Below are 9,810 nucleotides of genomic sequence, written 5' to 3' on the forward strand. Positions count from 1 at the left end.
TATGCACTGTGCTCTGAGCACAAAATATAGAGCAGTGCGTGTGATTCTGAGGAAGAGAAAGCAAAGGAAAGCCCATCAGGTGAAAAGAGCTGTTCTTGACAGCTCTTTTTCAAGAATGCTGTAATATAATGCACAGCTTGTGCTTAAACAGGGAAGCCTAAAGAGCAAAGGATGCTCACGTTCTTCTCTGCAGTAGAAAAAGTCAGATGTTATTCCGGAACTCTTTGATTGCTTTTCCTAATACTGCTCTATTTGCCCAAAAATAAAACGGAAATGTAGCAGGGTAAAAAGAAATTATTTCCCTCTCATTCCTCAGGAAAAAGCTGCTTTATTGCAAAGAGTGAACCTCGTTTTTCACACCTCCGCGGCCAGGCCGCCTCACCGCTGATCCCTCCGCGGGCAGGATCGCATAACAAGTAGTCCCTCCAGCGGATCCCTCCGCGGCCAGGACCGCATCACCGCGGGTCCCCTCTGGCAGATCCCTCTGTTATCAATGGTATTGTGATGTTGGCTTTTCGCATGTTACATCATTGTTATGGATTTATTGTGATGTTGTTTTTTTTATGTTCCTTAATGTTAGAAAAGCTTTGCCTGGGTTCTGTAATGTAATGCTGTAGAATGTCTGTAGTTTGGGTGGTGAGTTTGGGAAGGATGGGGGGGGGTCTTCACATTCCTGGAAAATCTTATCAGAAGAAAAGAACCCGAAAGCAGATGGAATGGAGCCAAGGAAAAAGATAAGACTGATAAGATGATACTCAGCAACTCCAAAGAATTAATGAATTATGCATGATGGTGATGAATACGAAATAAGCGATGTACTTTTACAGACGATCTTTTGGATGTAAAAGTGTGCCTTTGGATCTCTGCCGAAGCACCCGGCCGGCCGTAACACCCTTGTTGCTGTTGTCTCCTAATTGTCCCTTTTATTAAACTTTCCTTAAAATTTTACAAAGAGTGAACCTCGTTTTTCACAATGGTTAGTTGGCAGCCACATGAGATCAGGTTCTTGCCGTGATTGAAAATTGCAAGAAAATATTCAGAGAGTGCCTTCCTGGTCCAGGTGGATGTAATTCAAGACTCTGTATGTGAAGGAGCGCTGGCTGGAGGTGCCTCAGGAAATCTGCAGACCTGGTGTTGTGAGCCCACATTTTGGAGACATATCCCAACAGATGCCTCTGCAAGCTGTATGGCCTGTCTGAGGTGGAAACCAAGCACGTGGAAAAACACTGTGCAATGAGTTAACCTTTGAAGAATGAATTTCCCAGCAAGGTACAGGAATGCTTTTGGTTTGTGCCTTTGTTACCTGTACATCAGTAATATGGTCAATCTTTCCAGAGAGCCTGGCATAAATAGAGAGTAGAGGAAACATAGTGAACCTGTTTCTGTGCTCTTTCATTCATCATCTCGTCTCACCCTCACCATATTCTCCAATTTCATTTGTTGGAAAAACTCTTCAAGTAAAGAAATTAAGTCAAATTTGTGCTTCCCCCCCAACCCCCCCCCCCTTTTTTTTTTTTAATTGCCTTCTTTCCTGTAAGCCATCAGGGGCTTTTTCTTGCTTGTTTCTGTTTGTTTGCTTTCTGGATTCTTTCTGTCTTCAGTGTTTGCATCTTGCTCTATTGTCACATGTAGTTTTTTGGCTTTTCTGGAGGTGTCAGACAAGGGGAACTGTGCAGTAAGCCATATCCAGACTTTGCTCTACTAGCTCTAGTTAAAACATCACAAAGTTTCATTGCTCTGTTCAGGTAAATCTCTCCTACTGAATCATTGTTCTCCTATTCTAGTGTCGCCCTGGAGGGGCAAGAGATCATCTAGGCTTAAAACATCAGCAAATACAAGAAAACCCTCAAAGCCCAGGGGCGGGAGAAATCACCCATCTCCCTGAGAAGACTGGGTATACGTTCCTTTCTGTTCCATCTCTGGACCACATCTCTTTCTGATGTGATTGCCAGACAGTGGCCCTTTACAAGAACATTGTCAGCTGGCAGTATTCATAGCAGTCGTGTGTTTCTTTCAGCAGAGATTTAATGTAAGTTTAGTGGTGTCTGCAGTTCACAATCAGGTGAGGAAAGGAGTCAGTTTCTGCTCTGGTTGTGCTATAGCTGTTAGAGCAGGAATTTCCTTTCTGCCTTTTTTACCATCTTATTTGTACTGCTTATACTTTATGGCTGTGATTTTTAGCGTATGTCATGAGTTTCTCTGATGCTGCTAGCAGTTCCCTGCCTGTGCTTTGCTAGGAGGGGGCAGTGTCCTGATGCTTTTGACATAAGGTGTATTTGTTGGCTGCAGTGCATTCCCATTGGACACCAGAAGCAAGGCCTTGCAGTGGAAGGAGGTGGTGGGGGGGGCGTGTCTTGAAAGAGGTTACTGCATTAAACATCTGCTAGAGGAGGAAGTTTCCACAATAACTGGGTTAATAGTCCACTTCTGGAGTGTAAGCTGGGGGCAATCCTTTGTCCAGCCCCAGCCATGTGCAGCACACAGCAGCAAACGTGGCTTGCAGAGGCTGGGGTGCAGAGCAGGACCTGTTGCCTGCTCCTACATTAAAAGGGAGGAGGGAGAGGAAGCCTTTGCAGCTGGGTTGAGTGCAGGCTGCTGCCAGCAGTTGGCTAGAAGCATTCCTCACTGCTTCGAGTTCTGGGAGTGATGCTTCAGAGAAAAATCTCCCCTGACTTTTTTCAACCACAAGTCTTTGTCATGCGTAACAGGGTGGAGTTCTCTGCTCCACTCTTCCCCAAGTTTTTCAGCTGTGGGAGATAGGGGAGGGAAAAAATTTAATCAGACTTCTTAAATTTGTTACTTTCCAGGGGCTGCAGGACTGCGTCTCCAAAACCATGCTTGGAATTCATCTTGCTCACAAAATTTCATGATCTCAAGAAAGAATTCCTACTCCTATTTCCAAATCTCTTATGATTGTGGTTGGTTTTGTTTGTTTGTTTGTTTGTTTGTTTTTTTACTTGGTGTAGGAATTCAGGCTGCTCAAGGCCCACAATTTACGCCTGACTGAATGAATGTCAAATTGGATTTTCAGGGAATATATTAGGAAGCTATGTAAAATAAGGCTCTAGTGGAGAAGCAGGAAAGAACACACACATCCTTGCTTTACTTTACACTGGAAAATTTATTTATTTATTTGTTTTGGTACTGAAGAGGAAAAACCTTACAGTTTAATACAAGGCTTCTGGGTTTTATTTTGTGTTGAAAACTGGTTACCTTATTTAGCTTTCTCATTTTCTTAGAAAAATCAGAAGTTGAACTATTTTCTGCATGATTGCTGAATGCTTAAATCAAGTCCATACAGAACCTTTGAATAACACAAACCAAAGTGGAGAGTTCAATAGAAGTCTGACAGATAAATGTTTCAAATAACAGCAGCTTAAAAGATGAATGGTTGATGTTTTCCCCTTTCTTATGTTTAAGTTATTGGCAAAGGAATGGTATTTCGTATGCGTAGAAGGATATTCTTGCCCTTGAAAAACATTTCCAGTAACTTGGTATTGAAAACAAGTCATGGTGGACATGCAGGTTATTAACACATTTGAGATCATAACAGACATGTCTTTTTTCCAAATAGTTTGGCTGAATCAAGTAAATAAAAGAAACCTGAAGATCTACTATTTCTTTATCTGTGTTTTGTGTATTTCCTTAGATGTGAACTTAGGAACCAAAATCAAATGCTTAAGATCTTTCATTATTTTTTTTCCTGTCTTTGTGTCTTCCATCAAGCCTAAGTTCATGACTGGAAATCTGGCTTCCCATGGCTGGGATGGCCAGGCCTGGAGAGTGATGGTGAATGGAGTTGCATCCAGTTGGTGGATTGGTCACTAGTGGGATTCCCCAGAGCTCAGTCCTGTTTCAGATCTTTACTGATGACCTGGACGACGGCATTGAGTACACCCTCGGTCGGTTTGCAGATGACACCAAGGTGAGTGGGAGTCTGCTGGAGGGAAGGAAGGCTCTGCAGAGGGATCTGGACAGAGCTGGGTCCTGTGCTTGTGTCACAACAGCCCCATGCAGTGCTACAGGCTTGTGGCAGAGTGGCTGGAAAAATGCCCATTGGAGAAAAGCCCTGGGGGGGTGCTGGTTGATGGGCAGCTGAACATGAGCCAGCTGTGCCCAGGTGGCCAAGAAGTCCAGTGGCATCTTGGCTTGTATCAAGAACAGTGTGGCCAGCAGAACCAGGGCAGTGATCATCCCCCTGGACTCAGTACTGGTGAGGCCACACCTCAAATCCTGAGTTTAGTTTTGAGCCCCTCGCTACAAGAGAGGTTCTGCAGTGGGTCCAGAAAAGGGCAATGGAGCACAAGTCTGATGAGAAGTGGCTGAGAGAGCTGGGGTTGTTTAGCCTGGAGGAATACGGTTCAGGAGGGACCTTACCACTCTCTACAACTGCCTGAAAGAAGGTTGTAAATGGGGATTGGTTTCTTCCAAGTAACAAACAACAGGACAAGAGGGAAAGGCTTCAAGTTTCATCGATGTGTGTGTGTGTTAGACTGGATATTAGGAAAAATTACTTCACTGAAAGGGTGGTCAGGCATTGGAACAAGCTGTCCAGGGAAGTGCTAGAGTCACCATACCTGAAAACATTCAAATAACATGTAGATGTGGCACTTAAGGGCATGGTTTATTGGTGAAGATGGCACTGCGGGGTTAACAGTTGGACTCAATGATCTTAAAGGTCTTTTCTAACCTTAATGATTCAATGGTTCTGTGCCAAACTGGTTTTTAAAAGCATTACATTGACTGTTTTTTCTAAGCTGGTGATTATCCCTCTAAAAGTCTAAAGTGGACTGAAGATTCTTCCTCCCTCTCACATATTGGAATAAAGAAAATAAACTGAAGGTAGCCAGAATTATCTTAAGTATGAATTCAGATGTGAGAATAGGAGTATCGCCCTTGCTGTTGACCATTAGATTCTAGGGACTGAACTGAAAATGGGGAAAAAAAGTAATACTTTATTCATCTGCTGTTTCTTATGGCGTGCATTGTCTTTTAAAGGTGTCTGTTGGATATTGTTATGAGATTGCACATTGTTTTAAAATAAAAAGCAGTAAATAATCCCTGAGAAATTGTCAAGAAAGATGTTTCCTTTTTATTAAAACACAATATTAATAGATAATAATTAGATTAGAAAAATCCCTCTATTTACTAAACACTTTTTGTCAGTTGTTTTGTTATACATTTGTTCAGTATGAACTTGCCTTGCTCTCTGTACTGTTTAAAAAATCTGCTGTTCACCATGCATTAATTCAAAGAACACAGTTAAGTCACACTACTTTCGTATCACTGGAGGCCTAAGATCACTCATGAGCTATTTGTTAATGTCTGTACTGTAAAATGATATTTCCTTGATCTCACTAAGCAGAAATTATAGAAATACAAAAAACCCTACATCATGACTTCTCATTTTTACAGTCCTCAAGCAAATGCCCAAATAAAATGGCAAATAGTCCACTTAGAGGAGAAAAAAAGGAACTGAAACAAACCAAATATAACTCCAACTTTGAAAGTATGAAGAGTTTAGTCATTAGCACTTGGAATGCTTTCTGTATTAGCTGCAGGGATTTCATGGTACTGACACAACTTCAGATGGTGCACTTAACACTTTGTTAAATTATTTGCACATTTTTGTCTGTTTCAGCTGGCATCACTGCTTTGGAAATCTTCAGTGTGTCTTTTATCATAGCACACAGGTATCAAGTTACAGGAAAGTGTGCCTCATTTGGAAAAAATCAGCTCAACTTGACTATGATACAAAATCCACAGAACTTTTTTTTCTTGCTGAGTTAATTTGTGGTGCTCTCGTGGTGTTCCTGTGGATGGAATTTTACTGTCAAGACTTTGGTCTATTCAAAAAAGTTCTTCAAGAAGAGAAATGTGGGAAGGAAAGGTACATCATTCTTGTGGGGATGAGGAAGAGAGAGGAAGATAGAAGTTCAGTACCTGCACGTTGTCAGGCATACATACCCAGAAAAAAATCACTCCAATTAAGTTATGTTGATAAAAAAATAGGCCATATATATTGATGAATATTGTTTAAACTGTCTGTTAGATTCAGGAGGAAAATTAAAAATAACTATAAAGGAAATACGTAGCATTCTTTCAAGATAATGGGCTTTCCACCTCCTTTTCAAAAAAGCGATGGGATCTCCAGAAAGCTTTACAAATACATTATCCATCATTTTGCTGTTTTCTAGAAATTGCAGCGCTAACAGAATTCAGTGGAATTCGTTTACAAATACATGGGTAGCAATACTATTAAAATGTCTTTTAGTTTTAGTTGAATTTTCAAGAAGTGACGCAGGTTAAATTCTGTATGAAATAAAGAATAGGTTTAAAAACTCAACAAGAAGTTTGTATTAACCAGTATGACTGGAAGTACACTAATGTCCAAATTCTTCAGAAACAGCTATGGCAATTTATGGATTAAACAGCTTTAAAAGTCATTCCTATTCCTATTTGTACTTTCTTTTTTCCTAGACTGTAGTACTGTGCTACTTCATCTACATACAAAATGAAATTAAGATGGTGAAATAAGTTCTGCCATGACTTAAAATGAATGTAGGCACTCTAGGAATGTTACCTTACAATGTAGCATTGAAAAGAAAAATCATACAGTTATAATTCAGTCATGCTTGCACATAAGGATAAATGTATAGTGTCGAGATAGAACTGTTTTATGGAAAACAAAGCCAGTTATCTGGGTCATTCCAGGAACTTTCAACTAATGAGTCATTTCACGCAGATCTCATATAGGTTTGTTTGATAGTTTTCAAAATGCTGTAAAGGCAGCCTTTAAGCATAGAGGAAAATATATTGTGGATTATAATTTCAGTCATTCAACTAAACTGTTTAGGAGAAAATCAATTGTAAAAATTTAGTTACAATGGCATTGCTACTTTAAAAGGATTTGTGATGAAATATTTGTTTCTGCTTCAATTAATAATTTAGGGCTGCCAAGCATAAACAGGGTTTGGTGACCTGAAATGACTTTTAATTCAGTTAAATGAATTTTAAAAAATAGTAGCTCAAAAAAATCATTCTCATGGCAAAGTTTATTTCTCTAGCTATTAAAAGCAAATTTACATCTGTGTATCTCATTTCATAAATTTCTTGAAATTACCTATGAAAGTATGATGTGTTAACAAAATATTTAGCTTTATTAAGGGGCATGAAAGTTAATTTTTCTTTTAGAAACTGCATATACAACAAATATCAGAACAGGATTTTCATTTTCATTTGTTTGAAACATTTCTGCACTTCAGTAGCTAAACCACTGAAACAACAGACAGGGATTTGGCAGCTGTGGTGATCATAAGTTTCAGTTTAACTTCCTGCCATTTTCTGGTGGGAAGAAATGCAACAGCTGAACCAGGTGTGTGGAAGTTACACATCACTATAAATGTTCTTGTAGACAGCACTCTATTGAATAGTAATTTAAAATTACCTTTTATGCTTTTGTACAATTAGTTCTATAGCTTGTATTTCTTAAATGCTTAAGGATTATCTACTACTAAAGCTCTAGATTAATTCTTATGTAGAATGCTGGTGGGTTTTATCAAATTCTAATATTATCTAAGAAAAAAAGTAGTATTTTTTTCCAAGTTTAGAAGGGAAATTTGTCTCTAGACAGAAGTTATATCAACTAAAACAAAAAACATGACAGTTGAAATATCTGGCTAGATTTTTCCTTTCCATTAAAAGCTAAATGCTTTCTCATTCGTAAAGAAATAGATGGTTTTCTTGTAAGATTGATTTTCCTTGAAGTAGGAGATAGGACTGTTTGTAGTTTGACTTTAGTTTGCTTTTACATATTTATTAAAAGAGAATAATCAATTCTACAGCAAACTGTTTCTATGAAGACTACTGGATATAAAATGGAAACTGTGTTACTGTGGTTTAGCAAGAAAACTATGTTTTTTTTCTTTTTTTCCCCTAGGAATTATATTTCACAGAAAATATCTTTAGTCTAAGCACAGAAAAATTTTTCAGTAGTCATGTTGCTTGACTGAGTCATCTCACTTGGGCATTATTTTCTGTGAAAGTAATCACTTTTATATTTATTTGAGTGCACATCTCTGGTTTGTCAGGTATTTTCAATAGACGTCCATAGATGTAAAAATAAGTTTTGGTATTTCGCTTTTCCATGTATTTTTTTTCTTTCCATAGAGCAATATCGTCTCCTAAGAGAGGTCTGGAAAAGCATTTTGCCTTTTTGTTTTAATACTGCCTAGCTTTCAGTGTGATTTTTTGGTATTTGTAGATATTTTGGGTTAATTCTAACATCTTTAGAAAAAAACTGACAACTTTGCTGAATATATGGAGCAGGTAGGATCAGTCCTGCTCTGAAAAAATAAAAAAAAAAAGATGAGGTGTGTTATAAATAAAGTATGTAATTCGTGCTATTATGTATAAAACTGGAATGTAATCAGACCATGTAGAGACAGGGTTTCAAAATCCCTCCACCAGCCTGGCTGAGAGAAAAATTTCACAACACTAAAAGAAGTTCTCTCACAATAAGTGAGGATTCCACCTAGGTGGGGTTGGATCTTATCACGGAGACATTTGCACCATGACGACTTGATCACCACACTCTGATATCTACATCTCATCTGATAAGGAATAGGACATTCCGAGAACTAAAAAAAACTGTTCCAGGAGCCAGAGATGGCCCATCCATCATCAGAGATGGCCCTTCCATCACCAGAAATGGCCCATTCATCACCCAGGATGGACAATTCATCAGAGCCAGGAAAGGCTTTGTGCAGCCCAACTCCAGGACAAGAAAACTTCATGAATATGCTAAAATTACGAGAAGAATAGAATTAATTCGGACTCTGCCCAAAAACTGAATAAGAAGGAACCAGCCAAAGCAGCAGTCGTGAACTTGGGAGGTCTGGTGTGGTGGAGATCAGATCTATGCGTGTTCACCCAGCTCCGACCCCGGGCTCAGAGCCGCTTTTCTCAATCGTGGCTTTTGAGACCGATATTTCGGTCACATAATAAATGTTATTTCTTTGTAAATTTTGATTGGGCAATTCTGTTTATCCCAGTTTGGTGACCCCGACGTGATAGGATTTGGGGTATTGCGGACCCCTTTTTCGCCCAGGAGGCGCCCTGCTGATTTTTCTAGCGGCCTGGCCGGACAGGGGATCCCATGGACCAATCGTATCAATGAACCTAATTTAAATCAGAACTTCGATCGAGAGAAGGGAATAAAACGAGCTCTCAGGGAACTCAGGGGGGACCCAGGGTGGGATCCCCGGAGCCACGGCAGGGTAATTCACTCATAAAAATCTACGTGCACGAAGAATCCATGCAGGAAAACGGACTGTATGTATCACGTGGTTGAGTGAGGGTGATCGAGCACGTGTGTGAGACGTGATATTATCACGAAGCGAGTGCGGACTCCAAGATCACAGTTCCTCTCTCCCGCGAGGGAAGAGGTTGGTCACGGGGGAAGCGAAAGACACGGGGTAAAACCTAATTCTTTTCCACACGTCAAGCCCGAATAAATCGAGAAATTCGAGGGATCAATCGCGGATGGCTAGGGGGAAGGGTACGTCCTTTATCGAGTTCAAGGATTGGTAAGCCCCCTAGTCTCGGACATAGTTATTCCAGGTAAAAGTCAGAACTTTGAGAGCAGTTACCAGAGGAAAACCCCCAGAGCGGTCCTCTGCAAGGGCTACTATACCGGTAAGAAATTAAAATACAAATTCAAAATGGTACCGAATTCAGGAACTTAGAGGACTCTGCGCAAAGTCCAGGTAAGAAGTAATTTTTTTATCTTTTTTTCATTTTTCTTTAAGA

The 9,810-nt window shown here is 39.8% G+C and overlaps 1 long non-coding RNA gene across 1 annotated transcript; it reads left to right on the forward strand.

The window, feature by feature from the left end:
- The first annotated feature begins 454 nt into the window (after positions 1-454).
- On the forward strand, positions 455-9,024 carry LOC120409986. Its single transcript, XR_005601884.1, has 3 exons — positions 455-1,269; positions 3,727-3,925; positions 5,642-9,024. It is a non-coding gene; the product is annotated as an uncharacterized LOC120409986 (long non-coding RNA).
- The last annotated feature ends 786 nt before the right edge of the window (positions 9,025-9,810 follow it).

Source organism: Corvus cornix, chromosome 4, assembly GCF_000738735.6.
Source record: "Corvus cornix cornix isolate S_Up_H32 chromosome 4, ASM73873v5, whole genome shotgun sequence".
NCBI classification, from domain to species: Eukaryota; Metazoa; Chordata; class Aves; order Passeriformes; family Corvidae; genus Corvus; species Corvus cornix.